The 26,734-nt window shown below is 39.7% G+C and overlaps 2 pseudogenes; both read left to right on the forward strand.

Annotated features, from left to right (window-relative positions):
• The first annotated feature begins 6,012 nt into the window (after positions 1-6,012).
• Positions 6,013-6,980, forward strand: LOC125160523 (olfactory receptor 7A17-like; annotated as a pseudogene).
• An 18,558-nt stretch (positions 6,981-25,538) lies between these two features.
• LOC125160367 (olfactory receptor 7A17-like) lies at positions 25,539-26,499 on the forward strand (annotated as a pseudogene).
• The last annotated feature ends 235 nt before the right edge of the window (positions 26,500-26,734 follow it).

Genomic DNA, 26,734 nt, shown 5'->3' on the forward strand with positions numbered 1-26,734 from the left:
GCTGTCCAGTTTTCCTAGCACCATTTGCTGAAGAGACTGTTCTTATTCCTTTGGATATTCTTTCCTGTTTTGTCAAAGATTAGTTGACCATACATTTGTGGGTCCATTTGTAGGTTCTCTATTCTGTTCCTTTTTATGAGTGTTGGTTTTTGTGCCAGTACCATACTGTCTTGATGATTACAGCTTAGTAATACATCTTGAAGTCTGGGATTGTGATGCCTACAGCTTTGGTTTTCTTTTTCAGGATTGCTTTGGCTATTCAGAGTTTTTTTGGGCCCATACAAATTTTAGGATTGTTGTTTCTAGGTCTGAAGAATTCTGGTGTTATTTTTATAGGGACTGCAGTGAATATGGAGATTGCCTTGGGTAGTATTGACATTTTAACAATATTTGTTCTTCCTATGCAGGAGCATGGAATATTTTTCCATTTCTTTGTGTCTTCTTCAATTTCATTCATAAGCTTTATGTAGGTTTCAGTGTATAGATTTTTCACCTCTTTGGTTAGGCTTATTCCTAGGTATTTCATGTTTTTTGGTGCAACTGTAAAGGGGATCGATTCATTGTTTTCTCTGTCTTGTTGCTTCATTATTGGTGTATAACCGATTTCTGTGCATTGATTTTATATCCTGCGACTTTGCTGAATTCACAGATCAGTTCTAGTGGCATTTTGGTGGAATCTTTTGGGTTTTCCATATAGACTATCATGTCATCTGTGAAGAGTAAAACTTTGAACTCCACCTTGCCAGTTTGGATGCTTTTATTCCTTTATGTTGTCTGATTACTGGGGCTAGGACTTCCAACACTATGTTAAATAGCAGTGGCGAGCGTGGACTTCCCTGTTACGTTCCCGACATTAGGGGGAAATCTCTCAGCTTTTACCCATTGATTATATTAGCAATGGGTCTTTCATATGGCTTTTGATCTTGAGGTATGATCCTTCTATCCCTACTTTCTTGAGGGTTTTTATCAAGAAAGGGTGCTGTATTTTGTCAAATGCTTGTTGAGGATTTATGTGTCCCTGTTCATTAGGGAAATTGGTCTATAGTTCTGTTTAGTGGGGTTTTTGTCTGGTGTTGGAATCAAAGTAATGCTAGCTTCATAGAATGAGTTTGGAAGTTTTCCTTCCATTTCTGTTTTTTGGAACAGCTTTGAAAGAATAGCTCTTACCTCTTCTTTAAATGTTTTTTAGAATTCCCCTGGACAGCCATCTGGCCCTGGCTCTTGTTGTTTGGGAGAATTTTGATTACTAATTCAATTTCTTCAATGGTTATGGGTCTGTTTAAATTTTCCATTTCTTCTAGTTTCAGTTTTGGTAGTTTATATGTTTCTAGGAATTTGTCCATTTCTTCCACGTTGCCCAATATGTGGACCTATACTTGCTTATAATATTCTCTTATTTTTGTTTGTATTTCTGCAGTGCTGGTTTTAATCTCTGATCTTTCATTCTTGATTTTATTTATTTGGGTCCTTTCCTTTTTGTTTTTGATAAAACTGGCTAGGGGCTTATCAATGTTGTTAATCTTTCAAAGAACCAGTTCCTGGTTCCTTTGATCTGTTCTACTATTTTTGTTTGTTTGTTTTTGTTTCAGTAGCATTGATTTATCCTTTAATCTTATTAATTACCCATCTCTCATTTGCTGTTTTTTTTCCATCCCTTTATGGTGTAAGGTTAGGTTGTGTATCTGAGACCTTTCTTCCTTCTACAGATGGCCTGGAATGCTATATACTTCCCTTTTATGACTGTCTTTCCTGTGTCCCAGAAGTTTTGGGCTGTGATGTTATCATTTTCATTGGCTTCCATGTCCTTTTTAATTTCCTCTTTCACCTCCTTGTTAGCCCATTCTTTCTTTAGTAGGTTACTCTTTAGTCTCCAAGTATTTGTTGCCTTTCCAAATTTTTTCTTGTGGTTGATTTCAAGTTTCATAACGTTGTGATGTGAAAATATGCATGTTATGGTCTCGATCTTGTAATTGTTGAGAGCTGATTTGTGTCCCAGTATATGATCTATTCTGGAGAATGTTCTCTTGAGAAGAATGTGTATTTTGGTGCTTTAGGATGAAATGTTCTGCATATATCTGTTGAGTCCATGCAGCCCAGTGTGTCAATCAAAGCCACTGTTTCCTTGCTGATTTTGTGTTTAGATGATCTGTCCACTGTTGTAAGTGGGGGGTTGAAGTCCTCTACTATTATGGTATTATTATCAATGAGTTTCTTTATATTTGTGATTAATTGATTTATATATTTGGGTGTTTCCACGGTTGAGGCATACATGTTTATAGTTGTTAGATCTGCTTCATGGATAACCCCTTAATTATGATATAATGCCCTTCTTCATCTCTTGCTACAGTCTTTCTTTTAAAATCTAGGTTGTCTGGTATAAGTATGGCTACTCTAGTGTTCGTTTGGAGATCATTAGCATGATAGATGGTTCTTCATCCACTTACTTTCAATCTGAAGGTTTCTTTAGGTCTACAATGGGTCTCTTGTAAACAGCGTATAGATGGATCTTATTTTCTTATCCATTCTGTTATCCTATGTCCTTTGATTGGAGTGTTTAGTCCATTGACATTTAGAGTGAGTACTGAAAGGTATGAATTTGTTTCAACATGTTGCCTGCAGAGTTGGAGTTTCTGTTGGTGTTGTCTGGTCATTTCTAGTCTTTGTTGCCTTTTTTTTTCTTTTTTTGCTTTTATCTCCTCAGAGAATCTCCCAAACATTTCTTGCTGAGCTGGTTTAGTGGTCATTAACTCCTTTAGCTTTTGTTTCTCTGGGGAACATTTTTTTTTTTATTCTCACCTCTTATTTTGAATGACAGCCTTGCTGGATAATTCTTGGTTGCATATTTTTGGATTCAGCACATTGAATATACCATTCTGCTCTTTTCTTGGCTGCCAAGTTTCTGTGGATAGGTCTGCTTTTAACCAAACTGTCTTCCCTTGTAGGTTAAGGCCTTTCTTCCCCCTTGGTGCTTTCATGATTCTTTCCTTGTCTGAGAATTTTGTGAACTTGACTCTGATAATCTTGATGGCCAGTTTTTGTTGAATCTAATGGGAGTTCTCTGTGATTCCTGGATTTTGATGTCTGTGTCTTTTCCAAGATAAGAAAATTTTCCACTATGATTTGCTCACATCAACCTTCTACCCCTTTTCCTCTCTCTTTATCTTCTGAGACCCCTATGATTTGGATGTTATTCCTTTTTAATGAGTCATTGAGTTCTCTAATATTATATCCTACTCTTTTGCCTCAGTTTCCTTCTTTTTTTCTGCTTCCTTATTCTCCATAAATTTGTCTTCTCTGTAACTGATTCGCTGCTCTGCTTCATCCAACCTCACCACCATGGCTTCCATTCGAGATTCCATCTCTGGTACAGCACTTTTTATTTCATCCTGGATAGCTTGTACTTCTTTTGTCTTCACAGAAAGAGATTCTACGCTTTTTCAACCCCAGCTAGTGTTCTTATTATCATGATTCTAAATTCTGTTCAGACTTCCTGTTGTATCTGTGCTGATTACGTCCCTCGCTGTCATTTTTTTCCTGTTTATTTTGTGGTGAATTCCTTCGTTTCATCATTGTGGAGTAAGAAAAGGGATTAATAAAGTAAATAAAAGTAAAAATTAAAAAAACTAAAATAACATAAAAAATAAAATAAAGGATGCTAACTCCTAGGTTTGTTTTGGTCAGGTTGTTGTAAGAAGCTTGATAGAATAGAGATAGAAGGGAAAGAAAAGAAAAGAAAAAAAATGGAAAAAAAGAAAAACGTTTGGAATTAAAAAAATGAATACAACAAAAGAATAAAATGAAATGACGAAAGTCAAATAGAATTTAAAAATTACAAAAATGTAAAAAATATAATAGGAAAATTTAAAGAAAATATTTTTTATAAAAACGGAAAAAAATCAAATTTTTTCCTTTTCTGTATTCAGAAGGAATAAAAGAGAAGGAAAAGAAAAATATTGAATAGATGGACCAGCAAACAGAATGAAATATGATTGAAAATGCATCCAGTTTCCACTAAAGTCAAACTATGAAGCACTTTATAGTCTGTAAACTACGTAGGCAGAGAGACTGGTGATGTTCCTCTAGATTGTGGTTGGCCCAGTTGGGCGGTGGTTGGTGTAGTGACTCTGTTCTGCACTAGATGATGCTGCTTAGTTTAATGCGGTTGATCGATCGCTGTGGTGCATGAAAGTGCTTATGTGCATATGCAGGAGGGGTGAAAATGGAGTCCTACAGTCCCCCAGTCTCTAGTATCAGAAGTCTATCCTCTCATTGATTGGCAATCAAGCACCCTTCCTTTGTCTTTGGCTTCTGTCCACTCCCCATTTCTCCACTGTCTGTGACCAAGCTGTCAGCTTGCCAGAGGACACCTCCCTCCCAAATTTTATCTCAGATAGGGCAATGTTTACAAACTCCCCATTTCTGAGGGCCAAGCAGCTTTGACCCTCTCAGACCCTCAGGGGAGGGTCCACCAAGCAATGTCATGGTGCCCGCCCACCCTTGGTACGTTTGTGTGACCGTGCTGCTGCAGATGCCCAGAGATTGTGGCCAGGTGCCCCAGAAAATGTTGGTGTGATTATGTAGTAGCAGCATTTCAGGGATTATGGTAAATCACAGCACCCATCTGGCACCAGGCTTCACCCTTACCATCCTAGTTCCAACAGCAGCAATGTGGCTGTTCTCCAGGGTCTGCTGGGACCTTTGCCTGCGGCGAGGCTGCACGGCCTCTACCAAATGTCCTCCCAGCAGAGAAATTGCCTCTCCCCGTGTGGCCTGAGGACCCCTCGGACCTTGCTGTCTGTTTCTGGGGATATGCCCTCCCCACCAGAGCTCTCCCAGGTATCGAGCTGTGGAGTTTCAGACTCTATGCTCCCCTGTTTATAGCCTCTTCATGAAATTGAAACCCTTCCTTTCTCTCTTCTCCCTGTTTTTTTTCAGTCCCCTCCTTCTCTTTTTCTCCAGCTGCTTTTTTGTTGGGCAGTGCTTCTCCTATACTCTCCCCCATCTCCATCTTCTCTCCACAAGCAAAAACAGCTCCCTGCCCTCCATAGCTTCTCTCTTCCCCAGTTCACCTCTCCACGCTGTGTACCTGCCAAATTCTGTGGTTCAAGTTGTGCAGATTGTTGTGTTATTCCTCAGATCAGCTTTCTAGATATGCAAGACGGTTTGGTGTTGATTTAGTTGCATTTCAGTGAGGAGAGAGGCAAAAAACCTTCCATGCTCCTCCGCCATCTTGGCCTGTCCCCAACATTGCCTTAGAATGTATCCACTGATACAGGAGGCTTTGAGCTCCTCTCTCTCTTATTTACATCCCACTCCTACACCCGTTGTGTTACCTGCCCTGCTCACAACTTTGTCTTTTATATTGCCTGATGGTTTTGGGTGAGCTCTTGACTCAAGGTCTTTGCACATGCGATTTCTCTGCCTTAACTGGTTTTCTCAAGGTTATCCACATGGTTCATGCATCCCTGAGTTTTCCAGCTCAGAAGCCCCTGATCAGTCATGACACAAAGGCAGGTTTTCCTTCCACTTAGGACTACTGTGTCCCGAACTTTTTTCCTTATTAGTTATAACCACCACCTGAAACACCATTTATTCCTTTATTAATATTCTGTTCCTCCCTCTGACACACACACAAAGATGAGACTGTCTTGTTAAGGTGAAACACACATTCCTCCTGCATTTGTGCAATGCTGTTAAAAATACTTGTCACAAGATAGTGTGTTAGATTTTCTCGGGTGGAAAAAAAAAGGTCACAGGAAATTTATGGAGGAGAACATTGCTTTGGATAATTGTTTTGATTCAGAACAAGAATTGTGAACAATTTAAGACTCATGGAAAACATGGACATTTGAGAGTCCCTGAAATTTTCTGGTGTATATTCTAGATTGGTAGGGAGTGTGTAAGAATTAATGGATGAAGCATTTTGAAAAGACAGCATTTCTTGTAATTCTGTGATCATGCTGCTGCCTTTCCAATGTTCTTGTCTCTGTTCCAGCCATTTTCATCAATTACATGGAAGGAAGAAATCAAACTCATGTTACGGAATTTATCCTCTTGGGACTCTCAGACCAGGGGGCGCTGCAGTCACTGCTCTTTTGGCTGTTCCTGTCCTTGTACTTGGTCACCTTCACTGGGAACCTGCTCATGATCCTGGCCATTATCACAGACTCCCGCCTCCACACGCCCATGTACTTCTTCCTCTCCAACCTGTCCTTTTCAGACATCTGTTTCACCTCCACCACCATCCCAAAGATGCTGCTGAACATCCAGACGCAGAGCAGAGGGATCTCCTACAAAGGTTGCCTCAGCCAGATGTACTTTTTCATGCTTTTTGCAGGAATCGACAACCTCCTCTTGACAGTGATGGCCTATGACAGGTTCGTGGCCATCTGTCACCCATTGCACTACATGGTCATCATGAACCCCAAGTTCTGTGGCATCCTGCTTCTGGGATCCCTGTTATTGAGTGTTCTTGTCTCTCTGTTACATGACTTGCTGATTTTGCGACTCTCTTTTTGCACAGATCTGGAAATCTTTCACTTTTTCTGTGAACTTAAGCAGGTGATCCAACTTGCTTGCTCTGATACCTTCCTCAATGACCTGGCGATGTATTTGGCAAGTGGACTCCTGGGTGTTGTTCCACTCACTGGCATCCTCTCCTCTTACTCTAGAATTGTAGCCTCCATTTTGAGAATTTCATCAGTGAGGGGCAAGTATAAAGCATTTTCCACGTGTGGGTCTCATCTCTCAGTTGTGTTCTTGTTCTATGGTACAAGCCTTGGAGTGTATTTTAATTCTGCTGCTTCACAAACCTCCAGCACAGGTGCCATAGCCTCAGTCATGTACACGTGGTGATGCCCATGCTGAACCCCTTCATCTATGGTCTCAGGAACAGAGACATCAAGCAAGCCCTGAGAAAGCTCTTTAGCCGAGAAACATTGTCTGCATGTAGGATTCTTTGTTTCAGGATAAAGACTTGAGTAACAGGGCTTAAAACCCTAGAAGACCTAGATCATGATATTTGTATCAGTTCATAGGCTGGCAATGTGCATTTTTTCTCCTTAACTTATTAGTTAGCTGTAAGTTTTCATACATCACAAGCAACTATTTTGTCTGTAGCTTTTTAAAGTTCATTTATTTATTTTGAGCGGGATAGCAAGAATGAGTAGGGAGAGCCAGAGGGAGATTGATGGAATATCCCAAGATATGTCCATGCTGTCAGCGCAGAGCATGAAGTGGGACTCAATATCACAAACGGTGAAGTTTTGATCTGAACCATAATCAAGAGTTGGACTCTTATCTGGCTGAGCTACCCAGGAACCCCTCTACTGAATTTCTTTAAAACTGTTTAGTCATCGTATTAAATTCCATTGCACGGATTTTTAGAGGAAAATTTTAATGTGTATTCATTTTTTGAGAAAGAGATAGAGAGAGAGAGAATAAATCAGAAGTAGGCTCCAGACTCTGAGCTATCAGCACAGAGGGTGATGCAGGGCTTGAAACCATGAATTGTGAGATCATGACATGAACCCAAGTCAGACGCTCAAAAAATTCAGCTACCCAGGTGTCCCCATTGCATGGATATTTAAGAACATATACATAATATAGCAAATTGAGTACTTATAATGTGATAGGAGGAGCCAATGGAGTAAATGTGAAATGCTTTTTCTCTGGGTTGAAAGCAGGTGTCAGAGTATCTGCTTTTCGAGGAAAATCATTGTACCTATCACAGGTTATATACAAGTTTCGAGAGTTTTAAGTCAATCCACCTTGGAAGGAGATCACATCTGCAAGAGCCTAGGCACCTGGAACCTTCTGTGATTAGTTTACAATAATCCACCTTCACTATGCAGTCTCCAGTTTCCCCTCACACAGTCCAAAACATAAATGAAGTGTGAAGGTAATAGAAATTGCAACTCCTGATTTTTCAGGCCTTGATGGTGGCATTCTTGGTGATTTTCCCAGGGATGCATTATTACTTTTCTTTTAATATTTGGTAGACAGCAGCACTGTCCTGTGATTTCCCTCAGCACCTCCTACCATAATAGACTCTCCACAGATCTCACACACAATATGGCTACTCTGTCTATTGCCACCTCCATCTTTTCTAATTCTGCATCCCAGAAATTAGGCAGTGAGAACAGGATGCAATTATGGACTTGACCTGTGGCTTGTGGGACAGAATAAGATGAATGTCTCTTTCTCACCTACCCTAGAGGCCCTCATCTGGATTGTAAGCCATAATGGTAATTTTCTATTCCCTTATTCACAGTTTTCCAGGTAAATATCCACAGGTCCTTTCAAACACTAGTATTAGTATGCAGATTAATGTTCATGGAACTATCTCTCAAAAAGAAACAGGGAAAGCAAGAAGAAAGGAAGTAATTAAGAACAAAAGAATAAAGAAGAGAGCTTATTTGTAACATTTGCCAGTTTCCATGGTATAATTACTCTCATCTTTTCCAATATCAAGGTACCAATTTTAGTTCAGACCACAGTCCTCATGAACCATTATAAGCTAGCCAGCCCCATCACCTCAGAGCCTTTGGGTTGGGTTTGGAGGAAAATGTAAAGTAATTGTTGCCATTTTACAGCCTTCTGTCAGGTGTAAATAGTCACATCAGTTGAGTATTTGGGGCAGTGAACAATCTCAGGACTGATAGGTAGAGATTATGACCCTTCATTGTAGTGACTCAGGTCTATCTTTTCTTCATGATTATTAGAGTTGGTTGTGTTTTTGTTTTTGTTTTGTTTTGCTTATATTTTTATTTACACAAATTAGATAGGCTATTATTACTAAGCTGCCCATCTATTTTTGTTTCTTGGAGACACCAGGATGAATTTGCCATTTGCAAAAATCCATGTGGATCAACCAGTGTTGATGAGAATGATTAATTCTTATGCACTATGAATAACATGCCTCAAATGGTTTGGGACTGCTGTCATGGCCTCTGGCAGTTCAGGAGGGGCTGAACTTTTGACAAAGGCATTTCAATTTTAGCAGGTCCATGGTAAGTCTGTCCTATGGGGGAGAAGCTCTGTAGAGTCTGTCAAGGAAAACATTATAGCCCTCCCAAGCTATTTCTCAATGATCTTATGAATTTTATGTTGTCTGAAACTTTAGTTTGGGTATATTTGGGGTTGATGTATTGAATCACACAAGATAAACCCATCACAATGCCCTAGTCTCCTTGTACTTTGGATTCCTTCCTCTACATCATATTAAGCTATTTATGGCATTGAAATTCTTTTTTTCCTTAAAGTTCATTTATTTCCTTTGAGAGAGAAGAGAACAAACTGGGGAGGAGCAATGAGAGGGATAAAGAGAAAATCCCAAGCAGGCTCCACACTTCCAGACCAGAGCTCAATATGGGTCTTGAACTCACATATTTTTAGTTCATGACCTGAGACAAAATCTAGAGTAGGACGCCTAACTGACTGAGCCACCCAGGACAGATGAAATTCTTGTGGAGAATGTCACTCTTTTTTCATCATTTTTCAGGGTAAAAGATATATGTAATTTATTATTTTAAACATTTTGAAATATGCTTATGCATCATTAAGTACTTTCTCACTGTTTAGCAACCACCACCTCTATCTGTCCCCAGAACTTTCTCATCATCTCAAATTTAACTTCCGTTTCCTTGTAATAGTAAATTCATATGGCAGAATCCCTCTTCCCCACCCCTGTCTCCCACCATCCTACCTTCTCTCTCTCAAACTGATAACCTTGGTTATCTCATATATGTGTATTTGTATAATATTGGTCCTTTAGTGCTGGCTTCTTTCAGTTAGCATAATGTTCGTGAGGTTCCTCTGAATTATAGCCTGTGTCAGAATTCCATCCACTGAAAAAGCTGAATGATGTTCCACTGTATGTGTTCACCACACTTTGTTCAGATTATCGACGGACATTCACATTGTATCTACACTTTCGTTAGTGTGAATAAATCTGTTATGAAAATTGGTGTAGAAATATGTGTTTTGCTCACCACTTTACATTCTTTTTGCTCACCACTTTACATTCTGGGCATATAAGTGGGTAAATAAACAGCTGTGAAACTATTCCACCAAACAATAATTCTGGGTTTACATTATTGAGTCACTGGCACACTGTTTGCTTCAGCAGCTGTGTCCCTTTTTATTCTCATCAGCAAAGCACCACAGGGTTCCAATTTGTCCACATCCTCTCCAACACTCATCTTCGGTTTTAGTTTTCAAATAGCCATCCTAGTGTGTGTGGCGTGGTATCACGCTATGGTTTTTACTTGCATTTCTGTAGTGATTAGTCATGTTGTGCATCTTTCATGTGCTAAATACCCATTGCTCTATATTCTTGAGTCCATTGTCTTTTATTTTTTTTCAAAACCAGTTTCATGTATTTTTTCATGAATTTATTTTTTATTGTTTTACATTTATTGATTCTGAGAGAGAGAGAGAGAGAGAGAGAGAGAGGGAGAGATCACGAGCATGAGGAGGGGAGCGGCAGAGAGAGAGGGAGAGAGAGAATCCCAAGCAGGCTCCACGTAGTCAGTGCAGAGTCAGATGTGGGGATCAAACTCACAAACTGTGAAATCGTAGCCTGAGCTGAAACCAAGATCCAGACACTTAACCAACTGAAGCAACTGGGATTCCCATTGGTTTTACTTTTTAAAATTTATTTAGAAGTTTTAATTCCTGTATAGTTCACATACAGTGTACTGTCAGTTTCAGGTGTATAATATGGTGCTTCACCACCTCCGTAAAACACCCAGTGCTCATCACAACAAGTGCCCTCCTTAATCCCCATCACCCATTTCTCCCATCTTCTTCCTTCCCCTCTGGTAACCATTAGCTGCTCTCTTTTTTTCTTGTGCTCGTTTGTTTTGTTTCTTAAATTCCACATATGAGTGAGATCATGTGGTATTTTTCTTTCTCTAACTGACTTATTTTGCTCAACCTTATGCTCACTAGCTCCATCCAAGTCTTTTCAAATGGGAGGATTTCATTCAGTTTTATGGGTGAGTAGTATTCCATTGTATGTCTATACCAGATCCTTATCCATTCATCTATCAATGGACACTTAGGCTGTTTCCATTATTTGGCTACTGTAAGTGATAGTGCTAAAAACATAAAGGTGCATTTATCCCTTTGAATGAGTGTTTTTGTATTTTGGGGGTAATGACTCAGCAGTGTGATTACTGGATTGTAACACTGTTTTCTGTCTTCTAAGATTTTATTTCAGTTCAAGTTAGTTACCATATAGTGTACTATTGGTTTCAGGAGTAGAATTTAGTGATTTTTTGCCTGCATAGAATATGCAGTGCTCATCACAAGTGCCTCCCTTAATGCCCATCACCCATCAAGTCCATTCCTCATTCAACTCTCCTCCAGCAACTCCCACTTTGTTAACTATGGTTAAGAGTCTTTTATGGTTTGGCTCCGTCCCTGTTCTTATCTGATGTTATTTTTCGTTCCCTTCCCCTATGTTTGTCTGTTCTGTTTCTTAAATTCCACATATAAGTGAAATCATATGATATTTGTCTTTCTCTGACTGACTTATTTTATTTGGCTAGCATAGTACACTCTAGTTCCATCTACATCATTTCAAATGGCAAAGCAACAAGAGTTACTCTATTTTTAATGTTTTGAGGAATTTTCATACTGTTTTCTACAGTGGCCATACCAGTTTTTATTCCTTCCAATAATGAAAGAGGGTTCCCCTCTCTCCACATCCTCATCAACGCTTTTTAAAATATATTTTAAAAAGTTTTATTATGGAAGTATGGATTCATTGTATGGCACACCTGAAACTAATATGACACTATATGTTAACTAGCTGGAATTTAAATAAAAGTTTTGCCTTTTTCTCTTTAATATTAGAGAGAGAGAGAGAGTGTGTGCAAGTGAGAGAGGGGGGTGAGGGAGAGAGGGAGAGTATCAAGTAGGTTCCATGCTCAGTAGAGAGCCCGACATGGGGCTTGATCCAACAACTCTGGGATCATGACCCAAGCCGAAATCAAGTGTCAGACACTTAACTGACTGAGACACCAAGTTGCCCCAGCACTATTTTTAAAATTGAATTGTTTGTTGTTTTCCAAGAATTCTTGAAATTCTGTACATAGTTTGAATATTAATCTATTATCAGGTGTGTGATTCGTCAATAGCTTCTCCGTTTCGTGGGTTGCCTTTTCATTTGGAAATAGTGCCCTTCAGTGCACCAATACTTCTGATTTTGGTGATGTAATTTTTTCTCTAGTTGCCTGTGTCTTTGGTGTTACATCCAAGGAATCTTTGTCAAATTCAGAGTCATAAAGATGTACCTTTATGTGTTCTTCATGTGTTTATTTACAGTTCTACTTCCTACGTTTAGATCTGTGATACATTCGGAGTCATGTTTGTTGATGGTGGACAGAAGGGTCATTTTCATGTTTGTGCATGTGTATATCCAGGTTTCCATTACCATTTCTTGGAAAGACTGTCTACTTACCATTGAAATGTCCTGGAAGTCTTGTCAAAAATCATTCACTTGTAGGTATGAATTTCTAAGCTCCCTCCTGTTGCATTGACTTGTATCTTTGTTTTTATTGTTGTTGTGAGAGCTGGTCATTTAAAAATTAAAGTGTGGTAACTCTGAGTATTGCATTTTCCTCTTTCTCCAGTCATTATTTTTATGAAGTATACTTTACAGAGTTGTATTAATTTCAGGTGTAAAATGTAATGCGTCAACAATTCTATGCACTATTAAGTGCTCATGGAGGTAAGGGTACTCTTAATTCACTTCATCTATCTCATCCAGCCACAGCCACCTTTGTCTCTGGCAACCACCAGTTTGTTCTCTGCATTAAAAATCTGGTTTTGTTTGTTTGTTTTTTTTCCCATGTTTGTTCGTTTGTTTTGTTTCTTAAATTCCACATGGGAGTGAAATCAGTGTTTGTCTTTCTCTGATGGATTCATTTACCTGAGCACTGTACCCTCTAGGTCCTTCCAAATTGCCAACTTACATAACTTTTATTATTATTTTTTTTGCTCTTCAAAGGGGTCCATTGATTCCCTATTTTTCCGTCTACAGTTTTCTTAGACTATTGTAGTAGCAACAGTCTGTGTCTACCATTGTCCAAGGATGAATTTTCCACAGGGAGAGCTTGATCCTGGACATCCTGTCATGAGATCTGCACTGACATTCAGATATTTTCATCAATTTGTGTCAAGCCAATAGTCAAAATATCAGCATATCTGCTCTCTGCGTGCTGTCTAACTGCTCAGGGTCATGTTTGAGTTGTCATACTTGCCTCCCGATCATTGGTAGCAAGTATGAAGTATTTCCTACATTGGCTGCCCAGATACTTCCTGTTGGAGTGCTCTTACCCCTTCACCCACATCGAGACTTGGGACAAGTATTTGCTTGTTTGTGTAGACTTCACTCATCTCTTTTGGAAAAGTTGTCTATGTTTGTATTCTCTTCATCAGGTGCCACTGCCTCTTCAGGTTAGCACATTCATTTACTTTTTTTTTTTCTCTTGCTCTGTTGAGAAGGGACCATTTTTTATACCTTTCTTCCTTCCTGTGATGTGGTTTAGTGTCTACTGTTAAACAACTGCTAATGAAGTTGTTAGTAAGATGCTTAAAGAAGCAAATGGTTGAGTGATATCAAACAGACATTGCCTACATTGAAGGAGAAAGGAGAAGCAGGAGAAAAGAAGAAACACTGTGGAGGCTGGGAGTTCCATGATTGTGAGCTAACAGATGAGTACAGATGGGAGCAATAAGAGAGTTAGGGGACACAGAATCCTGCAAATCAACAATTCGATATTTACGATGGAGTGCTCTGACTTATCAGTGAGAAGCTCTAATGACAGGGAGCCTCCTTCTGGGATAAGAGAGTTTAAAAGGATAAGAGACAATCAGGGAATGCCAAGGCTATGTCCCAACACTTGGATAAGTTAGCATGCTATTTTTGTCTCCTAGCTCCAGAGACCCAAGTCTCTTACATGCAAGAGAGACAAAAGAATATTTCATTAATGAGACTCATGGGGATTAATTCCCTACAATTACAGAAATCGAAAATGCTTTTGCTGCACCCAGGAAGCCGACTCCTATAATCTCAGGTGATATGAGCACATAACTGTTTTCTAGAGACTTCCCAAGTGGGGCCATGTCTCTTCCCTTCCTAAGGATATAACTTCCAACCACATCACTCATCCATGGGAGAGACTGGATCATTGATCTCACGCTGTTCTGTGCTAACATCTGGGTGAGCCACGGCCTCTTCAGAAGTGCTGGGGAAATGAGTTATGGTGGGAGGGTCCCCTTGTATCGGTAGTTATTTTGGGGCCTCAACAGGGACAATAAGTTGAGGAGAGTTTAGTGATGTCAAGCCCTGCCCATAAGGCTTTGATTGTGTAGGGAAAATCTGGATGCACTAAACCATCCTCCCTGATCTGTCTCCTCCGGAGTTAGTGCTTCATCAATGGGCCTTCATCTCCCAACAGTCTTTCCTCTGTTTTCATTGCTGCTTTTCCCATTGTTGGGAGTGACTATTTACTGTTATTGAACCATTTGTTAATTGTAGTCATTCAACAAACATTTTTCCCCCAGCAATTATTGTGTGGTAGACACTACTATTTCTGTGAATAGCTAAATGACTAAGACAGTGTTTCTTCTGTCAAGATCCTCACTGTGTAAACAGAGTGAGAGATGTAAAAATGAATAAACATGATAATGAGAGGTTGCATTGAAATCTGGGGAAGTAGATCCACTAACGTTGTCTCTTTGTTTTATTTGTAATTGTTTTCAAAAAAGAGGACTCTTTTGCAGGAGTCAGTGAGGCTTCACAGAGAAGCCTATAGGTGCTGAGCCTTGAGAGGGGTGTTGGGGTCTTTCCATGGAGACGAAGGGTGTGAGCAGTCCAGAAACAGCAGAGGGGGAAATTTAGGGATTAAGTAGAGTGGGAGTTGTGCTGCTGAAATTAGAAATACCCTTACTGTCTGACCAACAGTCAGGAGCAGGGTCTGCAAAATGAACCCAAATGAACCTGACTCGGTAGGCAATAGTCAGGTTAAGAAACAATCTTACACTTTGGCTAAAAGGTTGAAATTGAAATCTGAAATTGTGAAGTGTAAGTGCCGTTTTTATGTCAGGGGACAGCTACGACAAGGTTTTGTCTATGGAAAAATGACCCAGGTTATATTGAGGAAGAAACTATTGCTGCATTCAGAGTGGGAGAGTGTTGTCAAGGGATAGAAACAGCACCAGGCACAGAATGGGTCTCTGAGGGGTGGAAATCGTGAATCCAGAAATTCAGATGAATTTTTTCATTCATTCTTAAATGTTTACTAGAAACAATGCAGATACTGTATAGTCATTATTTCATTGAAAAATTTCAAAAACTGTACGTGGTATGATTATTTAATGTTAATGATGGGAAGAGTTACTGACAGCAGCGACACTGGTCATACAGGGCACCTACCAGACTCTTTGGGACAATCTCAGAACACGGTGTTTCCAAAGATTTTTTTAATTCAATAATAATTTTAACGTTAATTGGCTTTCATATTTGAACAGTGGTACATTTACAAAACAAACTTGCTGTGATTTTTCAGACGGTTCTCATAAGCTCCGTTCCAGTTTCTCCTATTATGAACACATCCTCTCTCTTACACATATTACTTTTAATCGTCCTATCTGTTGACCTTCCACATGCAGTAACTTTTTCCTCAGTCTTCCTTTGTTCTTGAAGCAATTGATAGTGCTAAGAGTACTGGTCAGGAGTGCTGTGAAAAAAATCTTCTTTTGGGCTTGCCTTCTTCTTGTTCTTGTTCTTGTTCTTGTTCTTGTTCTTCTTCTTCTTCTTGTTCTTCTTCTTAATGAGAAGACTGGGACATGGATGTTGGACAAGGAGACTGGAGAGGGAAAAGAGGCATGTTCATTTCCTGACATCAAGGGTACATATTATCAACATGACTATTTCTCATTGGTGTTGATATCAATGTCCTGGCTGACATGGGATTTGTCAGATTTGTCTTTCCCCTTTCTTTCCATCTTGTCCTCCTGTAGGAAGTTTCTATGCACAACCCCATCTTTAAGTAGTGGTAGTTATCTCACACCTCCTTAAGTGTAGAATATTTCTGTAAATCATTAGTTTTCTTCTACACTGGAGATTGTGTCTTCCATATTTTTTTCAATTATTTACATTAAATACTCTGTGTTATAACCCAGTACTACTTTATTTTGTTGCTCACATTGTTTCAGCTTTGTCAAAGGAGAGCTCCTTCAGTTACTGATATGTCACTATGGCATGTCCCAACATTCTTGGCTCTTTGGAGGTATCATTTCATTACTGTCTTACAGGAGAAGATGCTTCAGCTTCACCTTCAGCTTATTGTATGTTCCTCTGGAGTTCTACAATGAGTCATTTCTGCAAGGAGCCCTGTTTTATTTTATTGGATCATGGGATAAGATTCAAGATCTTGGTACCTGCTGTGCTTTTTGCTACCAGATTCTCTATATCCCATCAACTGACCTGGCAAAGACACATATAAGTGTTTACTACTCTGTGTATATGCAGACATCCATACATGTATCTGTATGTAACCCTCCATATTTTTATATAAGCTGAAGCAAGTTCATACTGATGGCTCTAAAACTAATTTATTACCAAGGGATCATAAGAGCTACTCCACCTTGCTTACATGTGAAGTCCCACACCAAATGTGATCACCTCTTTCCCACCATTTACTATTCATTTCCTTATGTGTTCAATTTCAGTTCACATGTGCAGGAGTATCAGCATTGTTAACAGTATCCTCTGGGACACATTTTATCAAGAATGGTGCAGTGCTTCTGTGCAGTTTCTTTCATGTCCAGTTTTACAGACTCTTCTCCTTTCCCAGGTCTTGTTTTTCTGCACTTTTTTTGCCCACCTGTTTCACTGAGATTGTGTCCTACAGTTGTAATATAGTTAGATTGTTTTTTTCATATGTACATTCCAGTGTAAGATTCCATCTGTCACCTGGGTTTGATGTTTGCATTGATTTCAATTCTGCATTATGCAGATTTATATTGATTTATTATATTTTATTATATTTACATATATAGTATATAATATAATAATATTGTAATACATTTATTATATTTATAATATAATATTATATTGATTTACTATATTATTATATTGATTTATATTCACATAATGTTTGCATTAATTTATACTCTGAATTTATTACTCTAAGAGTTTTTCCTGTTTTTAATGCTTTCTTACTTTCATTTTTATTTATTGAAAAATTTTAAAAATATTTATTTATGTTTGAGAGAGGGACAGAGCATGAGTGGGGAGGGGTAGAGAGAGATGGAGACACAGAATCCAAAGCAGACTCTAGGCTCTGAGTTTTAGCACAGAGACTGACGTGAGGCTCGAACCCATGAACCATGAGATCATGACCTGAGCTGAAGTTGGACGCCCAACTGACTGAGCCACTCAGGCGCCCCTTAATGTTTTTTTTTTTAAATATGAAATTTATTGTCAAATTGGTTTCGATACAACACCCAGGGCTCATCCCAACAGGTGCCCTCTTCAATGCCCATCACCCACTTTCCCCTCCCTCCAACCCCCCATCAACCCTCACTTTGTTCTCAGTTTTTAAGTGTCTCTTAAGGTTTGCCTCCCTCCCTAACTTTTTTCTTCTCCTCCCCCATGGTCTTCTGTTAACTTTCTCAGGATCCACATAAGAGTGAAAGCATAAGGTATTTGTCTTTCTCTGTGTGACTTATTTCACTTACCATCACACTCTCCGTTCCATCCACATTGCTACAAAAGGCCAGATTTCATTCTTTCTCATTGCCAAGTAGTATTCCATTGTGTATATAAACCACAATTTCTTTATCCATTCATCATTTGATGGACATTTAGGCTCTTTACACAATTTGGCTATTGTTGAGAGTGTTGCTATAGACATTGGGGTACAAGTGCCCCTATGCATCAGTACTCCTGTATCCCTTGGGTAAATTCCGAGCAGTGCTACTGCTGGGTCATAGGGTAGGTCTATTTTTAATTTTTTGAGGAACCTCCACACTGTTTTCCAGAGTGGCTGCACCAGTTTGCATTCCCACCAACAGTGCAAGAGGGATCCCGTTTCTCCACATCCTTGCCAGCATCTATAGTCTCCTGATTTGTTCATTTTGGCCACCCTGACTGGCATGAGGTGGTATCTGAGTGTGGTTTTGATTTGTATTTCCCTGATAAGGAGCGACGTTGAGCATCTTTTCATGTGCCTGTTGGCCATCTGGATGTCTTCTTTAGAGAAGTGTCTATTCATGTTTTCTTCCCCTTTCTTCACTTGCTTATTTGTTTTTCGGGTGTGGAGTTTGGTGAGTTCTTTATAGATTTTGGATACTAGCCCTTTGTCTGAAATGTCATTTGCAAATATCTTTTCCAATTCCATTGGTTGCCTTTTAGTTTTGTTGATTGTTTCCTTTGCAGTGCAGAAGCTTTTTATCTTCTTGAGGTTACAATAGTTAAATTTTGTTTTTAATTCCCTTGACTTTGGAGATGTGTCAAGTAATAAATTGCTGTGGCTGAGGTCAGGGAGGTGTTTTCCTGCTTTCTCCTCTAGGGTTTTGATGGTTTCCTGTCTCACATTCAGGTCCTTCATCCATTTTGAGTTTATTTTTGTGAATGGTGTGAGAAAGTGGTCTAGTTTCTTCTGCACGTTGCTGTCCAGTTCTCCCAGCACCATTTGTTAAAGAGACTGCCTTTTTTCCATTGGATATTCTTTCCTGCGTTATCAAAGATTAGTTGGCCATACTTCTGTGGGTCCAATTCTGGAGTCTCTATTCTACTCCATTGGTCTATATGTCTGTTTTTGTTCAATACCATACTGTCTGATGAGTATGAGGCTAAAGTCTTGGAATGTGATGCCTCCCACTTTGGTCTTCTTCTTCAATATTACTTTGGCTATACGGGGTCTTTTGTGGTTCCATACAAATTTTAGGATTGCTTGTTCTAGCTTCGAGAAGAATGTTAGTGCAATTTTGATTGGGATTTTATTGAATGTGTAGATAGCTTTGGGTAGTATTGACATTTTAACAATATTTATTCTTCCAATCCATGAGCATGGAATGTTTTTCCATTTCTTTACATCTTCTTCAATTCCCTTCATAAGATTTCTATAGTTTTCAGCTTACAGATGTTTTACCTCTTTGGTTAGGTTTATTCCTAGGTATTTTATGCTTCTTGGTGCAATTGTGAATGGTATCAATTTCTTTGTTTGTCTTTCTGTTGCTTCATTATTAGTGTATAAGAATGCAACTGATTTCTATACATTAATTTTGTATCCTGCGACTTTGCCAAATTCATGTATCAGTTCTAGCAGACTTTTGGTGGAGTCTATTGGATTTTCCATGTATCATATCATATCATTTGCAAAAAGTGAAAGCTTGACTTCATCTTTGCCAATTTTGATGCCTTTGATTTCCTTTGTTGTCTGATTGCTGATGCTAGCACTTCCAGCACTATGTTAAACAACAGCGGCGAGTTGGACATCCCTGTCGTGTTCCTGATCTCAGGGGAAAGCTCTCAGCTTTTTCCCATTGAGGATGATATTAGCTGTGAATTTTTCATAAGTGGCTTTTATGATGTTTAAGTATGTTCCTCATATCCTGAATTTCTCTAGGGTTTTTATTAAGCAAGGATGCTGAATTTTGTCAAATGCTTTTTCTGCATTGATTGACAGTATCATACGGTTCTTTTCTTTTCTTTTCTTTTCTTTTTGTGATGTATCACATTGATTGATTTGTGAATGTTGAACCAACCCTTCATCCCAGGAATGAATCCCACTTGATCATGGTGAATCATTCTTTTTATATGCTGTTGAATTTGATTTGTTAGTATCTTATTGAGAATTTTTGCATCCATATTCATCAGGGATATTGGCCTGTAGTTCTCTTTTTTTTTACTGGGTCTCTCTCTGGTTTAGGAATCAAAGTAATGCTAGCCTCATAGAATGAGGCTGGAAGTTTTCCTTTCCTTTCTATTTTTTGGAACAGCTTGAGAAGGAAAGGTATTATCTCTGCTTTCAATGTCTGGTAGAATTCCCCAGGGAAGCCATCTGGTCCTGGACTCTTATTTGTTGGGAGATTTTTGATAAGTGATTAAATTTCTTCACTGGTTATGGGTCTGGTCGAGTTTTCTATTTCTTCCTGTTTGAGTTTTGGAAGCGTGTGGGTGCTTAGGAATTTGTCCATTTCTTCTAGTTTGTCCAGTTTGTTGGCATATAATTTTTCATAGTATTCCCTGATAATTGCTTGCATTTCTGAGGAATTGGTTGTAATAATTCCATTTTCATTCATGATTTTATCTATTTGGGTCATCTCCCCCCCCTTTTTTTTGAGAAGCCTGGCTAGAGGTTTATCAATTTTGTTTATTTTTTCAAAAACCAACTCTTGGTTTCATTGATCTGCTCTATGGTTTTTTTAAATTATATATTGTTTATTTCTGCTCTGCTCTTTATTATTTCTCTTCTTCTGCTGGGTTTGGGGTGTCTTTGCTGTTCTGCTTCTATTTCCTTTAGGTGTGCTGTTAGATTTTGTATTTGGGATTTTTCTTGTGTCTTGAGATAGGCCTGGATTGCAATGTATTTTCCTCTCAGAACTGCCTTTGCTGCATTCCAAAGCATTTGGATTACTGTATTTTCTTTTTTTTTATTAAAAAAATTTTTTTAATGTTTATTTATTTTTGAGACAGAGAGAGACAGAGCATGAACGGGGGAGGGTCAGAGAGAGAGGGAGACACAGAATCTGAAACAGGCTCCAGGCTCTGAGCCATCAGCACAGAGCCTGATGCAGGGCTTGAACTCACGAACTGCGAGATCATGACCTGAGCCGAAGTCAGACACTTAACTGACTGAGCCACCCAGGTGCCCCTGGATTATTGTATTTTCATTTTCATTTGTTTCCATATATTTTTAAATTTCTTCTCTAATTGCCTGGTTGACCCATTCATTCTTTAGTAGGGTGTTCTTTAACCTCCTTCAAGTTTCATAGCATTGTGGTCCTAAAGTGTGCATGGTATGATCTCAATTCTTGTATACTTATGAAGGGCTGTTTTGTGACCCAGTATGTGATCTATCTTGGAGAATGTTCCATGTGCACTCGAGAAGAAAGTAAATTGTGTTGCTTTGGGATGCAGACTTCTAAATATATCTATCAAGTCCATCTGATCCAATGTATCATTCAGGGCCTTTGTTTCTTTATTGATCCTGTGTCTAGATGATCTATCCATCGTTGTAAGTGGGGTATTAAAGTCCCTTGCAATCACCACATTCTTATCAATAAGGTTGTTTATGTTTGTGATTAATTGTTTTATATATTAGGAGGCTCCTGAATTCAGCACATAGACGTTTATAACTGTTAGCTCTTCCTGATGGATAGACCCTGTGATTATTATATAATGCTCTTCTTCATCTCTTGTTACAGCCTTTAATTTAAAGTCTAGTTTGTCTGATATAAGTATGGCTACTCCAGCTTTCTTTTGACTTCCAGTAGCATGATAGATAGTTCTCCATCCCCTCACTTTCAATCTGAAGGTGTCCTCAGGCCTAAAACAAGTCTCTTGTAGACAGCCAGTAGATGGGTCTTGTTTTTTTGTCCATTCTGATACCTTATGTCTTTTGGTTGGAGCATTGAGCCCATTTAAATTTAGTGTTATTATTGAAAGATATGGGTTTAGAGTCCTTGTAATGTCTGTAGGTTTCATGCTTGCAGTGATGTCTCTGGTACTTTGTGGTCCTTGCAACATTTCACTCACAGAATCCCCCTTAGGATCTCTTGTAGGGCTGGTTTAGTCGTGATGAATTCCTTCAGTTTTTGTTTGTTTGGGAAAACCTTTATCTCTCCTTCTATTCTGAATGACAGACTTGCTGGATAAAGGAATCTTGGCTGCATATTTTTTCTGTTCGTCACATTGAAGATTTCCTGCCATTCCTTTCTGGCCTGCCAAGTTTTAGTAGATAGGTCTGCAACTACTCTTATGCCTTTGTAAGTTAGAGCCTGTTTATCCCTAGCTGCTTTCAGAATTTTCTCTTTATCCTTGTATTTTGCCAGTTTCACTATGATATGTCTTGTGGAAGATCAATTCAAGTTACATCTGAAGGGAGTTCTCTGTGCCTCTTGGATTTCAATGCCTTTTTCCTTCTCCAGAGCAGGGAAGTTCTCAGCTATGATTTGTTCAAGTACACCTTCAGCCCGTTTCTCTCTCTCTTTTCCTCTTCTGGAATTCCTATGATACAGATATTGTTGGTTTGATTACATCACTTAGTTCTCTAATTCTCCCCTCATATTCCTGGATTTTTTTCTCTCTTTTTCTCAGCTTCCTCTTTTTCCATAATTTTATCTTCTAATTCACCTGTTCTTTCCTTTGCCTCTTCAATCCGTGCTATGGCCACCTCCATGTTATTTTGCACCTCATTTATAGCATTTTTTGGCTCCTCATGACTATTTCTTAGTCCCTTGATCTCTGTAGCAATAGATTCTCTGCTGTCCTCTGTACTTTTTTCTAGCCCAACGATTGATTTTATGACTATTGTTCTAAATTCTTGTCCATTATTGGTTGTTTTTGATCAATTCGTTAGCTGTCGCTACTTCCTGGAGTTTCTTTTGAGGAGAATTTTTCCATTTTCTCATTTTGGGTAGTCCCTGGGATGGCCCAGAACTGCAGGGCTCTTCCTCTGTGCTGTCCGGAGTAACTTGTGTTGGTGGGTGGGGCCACAGTCAGACCCGATGTCTGCCCCCAGCCCACCACTGGGGTCATGGTCAAGCTGGTGTGTACCTTATCTTCCCCCCTCCCAGGGGCAGGACTCACTGTGGAGTGGTGTGGCCCTGTCTGGGCTACTTGCACACTGCCAGGCTTGTGGTGCTGCTTCGATGGGATCTGGTGTATTAGCTGGGGTGGATCCGCAAGGTGCACAGAGACAGGAGGGGCAGGCTTAGCTTGCTTTGCTGTCAGTAGTCCCCTGTGGGAGGTGTCCCGCAGCACCGGGAGGGAGGCCGACCCATCGGAGGAATGGATCCACAGAAGCACAGTGTTGGGCATTTGTTGGGGAAGCAAGTTCGGTGATGGGAACAGGTTCCCTTTGGAATTTCGGGTGGGGAATGGGAGAGGGAGATGGCACTGGCCAGCGCCTTTGTACCCTGCTGAGCTGAGCTCTGTCTTCTGGGGCTCCACAACTCTCCCTCCCAATGTCCTCTCGCCCTCCCTGCTCTCAGAGAGCAGAGCTGTTGACTTTTAACATTCCAGATGTTAAGTCCCGCTGGCTGCCAGAACTCATGGAGTCTGGCCCCTCTGCTTCTGCAAGTCAGACTCAGGGGCTCTGCCTTGCCCGGCGGGCTGCCCCTCCACCACCCCGGCTCCCTCCCGCCAGTCCATGTAGCATGCACCTCCTCTCTGCCCTTCCTACCCTCTTGTCTACACTTGGCTCTGGAGAGTCTGTTCTGTTAGTCTTCTGGCAGTTTTCTGGGTTATTTAGGCAGGTGTGGGTGGAATCTAAGCGATCAGCAGGACGAGGTGAGCCCAGCGTCCTCCTATGCTGCCATCTTCCCCTCTGAGTCCCCCAATTTTTTTTTTTAAATAAAATCAATTTCTTTTAAAGAGAAATCATATTACTCCTTCCATTCTAATTTTGATCCTTTTCTTTCTTTCTTTTTCTTTCCTTTTTTTGGCGAGTTGCTCTGTCTGGAACCTGCATTATACCACGTTGTATATAAAGGTATGAAAACAAACATGCTTATCCTGCCTTATCTTAGGGGTCACTCTCAGTGTTTCACTTTTCAGAACTATTTTACAGGTGGGTTTACATATATGACCTTTTTCGTGTTGTGGAAGTTTCCTTCTATTCTTAGTTACTTGAAAGCTGTCAGTCTAAGGAATGCTCCATTTTGCCACATTTTATTTACCATCTGTGGACATACTTATGTTACCCTTTTTCTGTTAATATGGTGTATTACACTGAGGGAGTTTTATTGCCTTCCTGGAATAAATGCCATTTGGTCATGATGCATAATCCTTTTCTACACCATGATCAAAAGGCTGCATTGCTGGAATATGTTCACATGTATATTCCTTGGGAATATTGTTGTGTACTTTTCTTTTCTTGCAATGTCTTTTCATGGCTTTGGTATCAGTGCAATGCTGGCCTGATGGAATAAAGTAAGAAGTGTCTCCCATTTGATTTTTTTTTGGAAGACACTGACAAAGATTGATGTTAATTCTTCTAATTCTGTGTGGTTCTTGTGTACTGTAACCATGACTACTCCACTGGAAAGCCTACTTTCACAGTGGAAAGCCTACAATCACAAACTGTAATTCTGCTAGGAGAAAGAATCTCTTTGACTTATGGTGTAGCCTGTCCTCTGCTTTCTAAAAAGTGTGCTTCAGCTACAAGAATACACAGTAGTACAATAATGGAGAACCCTCTCTGTCTCTTTCCCTACCCACATGTGTGTGTGTGTGTGTGTGTGTGTGTGTGTGTGTGTGTGTGTGTCTAGATCAAAGAGAACTTATCAATGAAGTACACACCTGTTAAGTATTTACAGCAACCTGAAGCTGTCTTATGCAATAGAAAATGCAGAATTTAGACCAACTGGAGACCTAGACTAAGGGAATAGAGAAAGACAGAGAATTATGGAGAAATGAATTGTGTTCCATTTGTTTACATTACATAAAATGTATCCTGTTGTAGACAGACATCATATATAACATATATAACTGTAGTGTCCAGTGCCTTAGAATGTTTCCACAGATACAGGAGTTTTTGAGTTCTTCTCTTATTTACATACAACTCCTACTCCTGTTGTGTTACCTGCTCTGCTCACAATGTTCTCTTTGATGTTGCCTGATGATTTGGGGTGAGCTCTTGACTCAAGGTCTTTGCCTATGCGATTTGTCTGCCTTAACTGGTTTTCTCAAAGTTATACACATGGGTCACATATCCCTTAGTTTTCCAGCTCAGAAGCCCCTTATTAGACATGATACAATGACAGGTTTCCCTTCTACTTAGAACTCCTTTGTCCTGAATTATTTTCCTTATTAGTTGTAACCACCATTTGAAACATCATTGATTCATTTATTTATATTATATTCCTCCCTCTGACACACACACACACACACACACACACACACACACACACACACACCTAATACTAAGTCTTGTTAAGTTCAAACACACATCACTACTTTTTGCAATGCTTTCAACCAAACTTGTCACAAGGTATTTTGTTAAATTTTGTTGGGTGAATAAAAAAGTCTCAGGAAATTTATGGAGGAGAACATTGTTTTGAATTATGTTTTTTTATTTGGATCAAGAACTGCTAACAGTTTCAGCCTCACAGAAAACATGGAGCATTTGAGAGTCCCTGAAATTTTCTGGTATGTATTCTAGGTTGGTAGAGAATGTGCAAGAATTAATGAGTGCATCATGTTGAAAACACAGCATTGCTCTTAATTCTATGATCACAGCTGGTGTCTTTACAATGCTCTTATCTCTGTTCCAGCTGTTTTCATCAGTTACATGGAAGGAAGAAATCAAACTCATGTTACAGAATTTATTCTCCTGGGACTCTCAGACCAGGGGGAACAGCAGTCTCTGCTCTTTTGGCCGTTCCTGTCCATGTACCTGGTCACCTTCACTGGGAACCTGCTCATGGTTCTGGCCATTATCACGGACTCCCGCCTCCACACGCCCATGTACTTCTTCCTCTCCAACCTGTCCTTTTCAGACATCTGTTTCACCTCCACCACTGTCCCAAAGATGCTGCTGAACATTCAGACGCAGAGCAGAGCGATCTCCTACGAAGGGTGCCTCAGTCAGATGTACTTTTTCATGCTTTTTGGAGGATTAGACCACTTCCTCTTGACAGTGATGGCCTATGACCGGTTCGTGGCCATCTGTCAGCCACTGCACTACATGGTCATCATGAACCCCAAGTTCTGTGGCATCCTGCTCCTGGGATCTTGGATACTGAGTGTTCTTGACTCTCTATTACATGACTTACTGATTTTGCGACTCTCTTTTTGCACAGAGCTGGAAATCCTTCACTTTTTCTGTGAACTTAAGCAGGTGATCCAACTTGCTTGCTCTGATAGGTTCCTCAATGACCTGGCAGTGTATTTGGTAAGTGGACTTCTGGGTGTTGTTCCACTCACTGGCATCCTGTTCTCTTACTCTAGAATTGTCACTTCCATTTTGAGAATTTCATCAGTGAGGGGCAAGTATAAAGCATTTTCCACGTGTGGGTCTCACCTCTCAGTGGTCTCTTTGTTCTATGCTACAGGCCTTGGGGTGTATCTGAGTTCTGCTGCTGCACAAAACTCCAGGGCAAGTGCCATAGCCTCAGTCATGTACACGGTGGTGACGCCCATGCTGAACCCCTTCATCTATGGTCTGAGGAACAGAGACATCAAGCAAGCCCTGGGAAAACTCTTTAGCAGAGGGGCGTTCTCTGCATATAGGATTCTTTGTTTTAAGATAAAGTTATGAATAACAGGGCTTAAAACCCTAGAAGACCTAGATCATGTTGTTTAACTCAATTCAGAGACTGACGATCTGCAGTTTATCTTTCTACAGTATTCAGTTGCTAAAAGTTTTTCATGCACTATAAGCAACATTTCTTCTGAAATTTTTAAAAGTTTATTTATTTATTTTGAGAGAGAGGGAGCAAGAGCGTGTGGGAGGAGCAGATACAGATTGAAGATATATCCTATACT

This window comes from Prionailurus viverrinus, chromosome A2, assembly GCF_022837055.1.
Source record: "Prionailurus viverrinus isolate Anna chromosome A2, UM_Priviv_1.0, whole genome shotgun sequence".
NCBI lineage: Eukaryota > Metazoa > Chordata > Mammalia > Carnivora > Felidae > Prionailurus > Prionailurus viverrinus.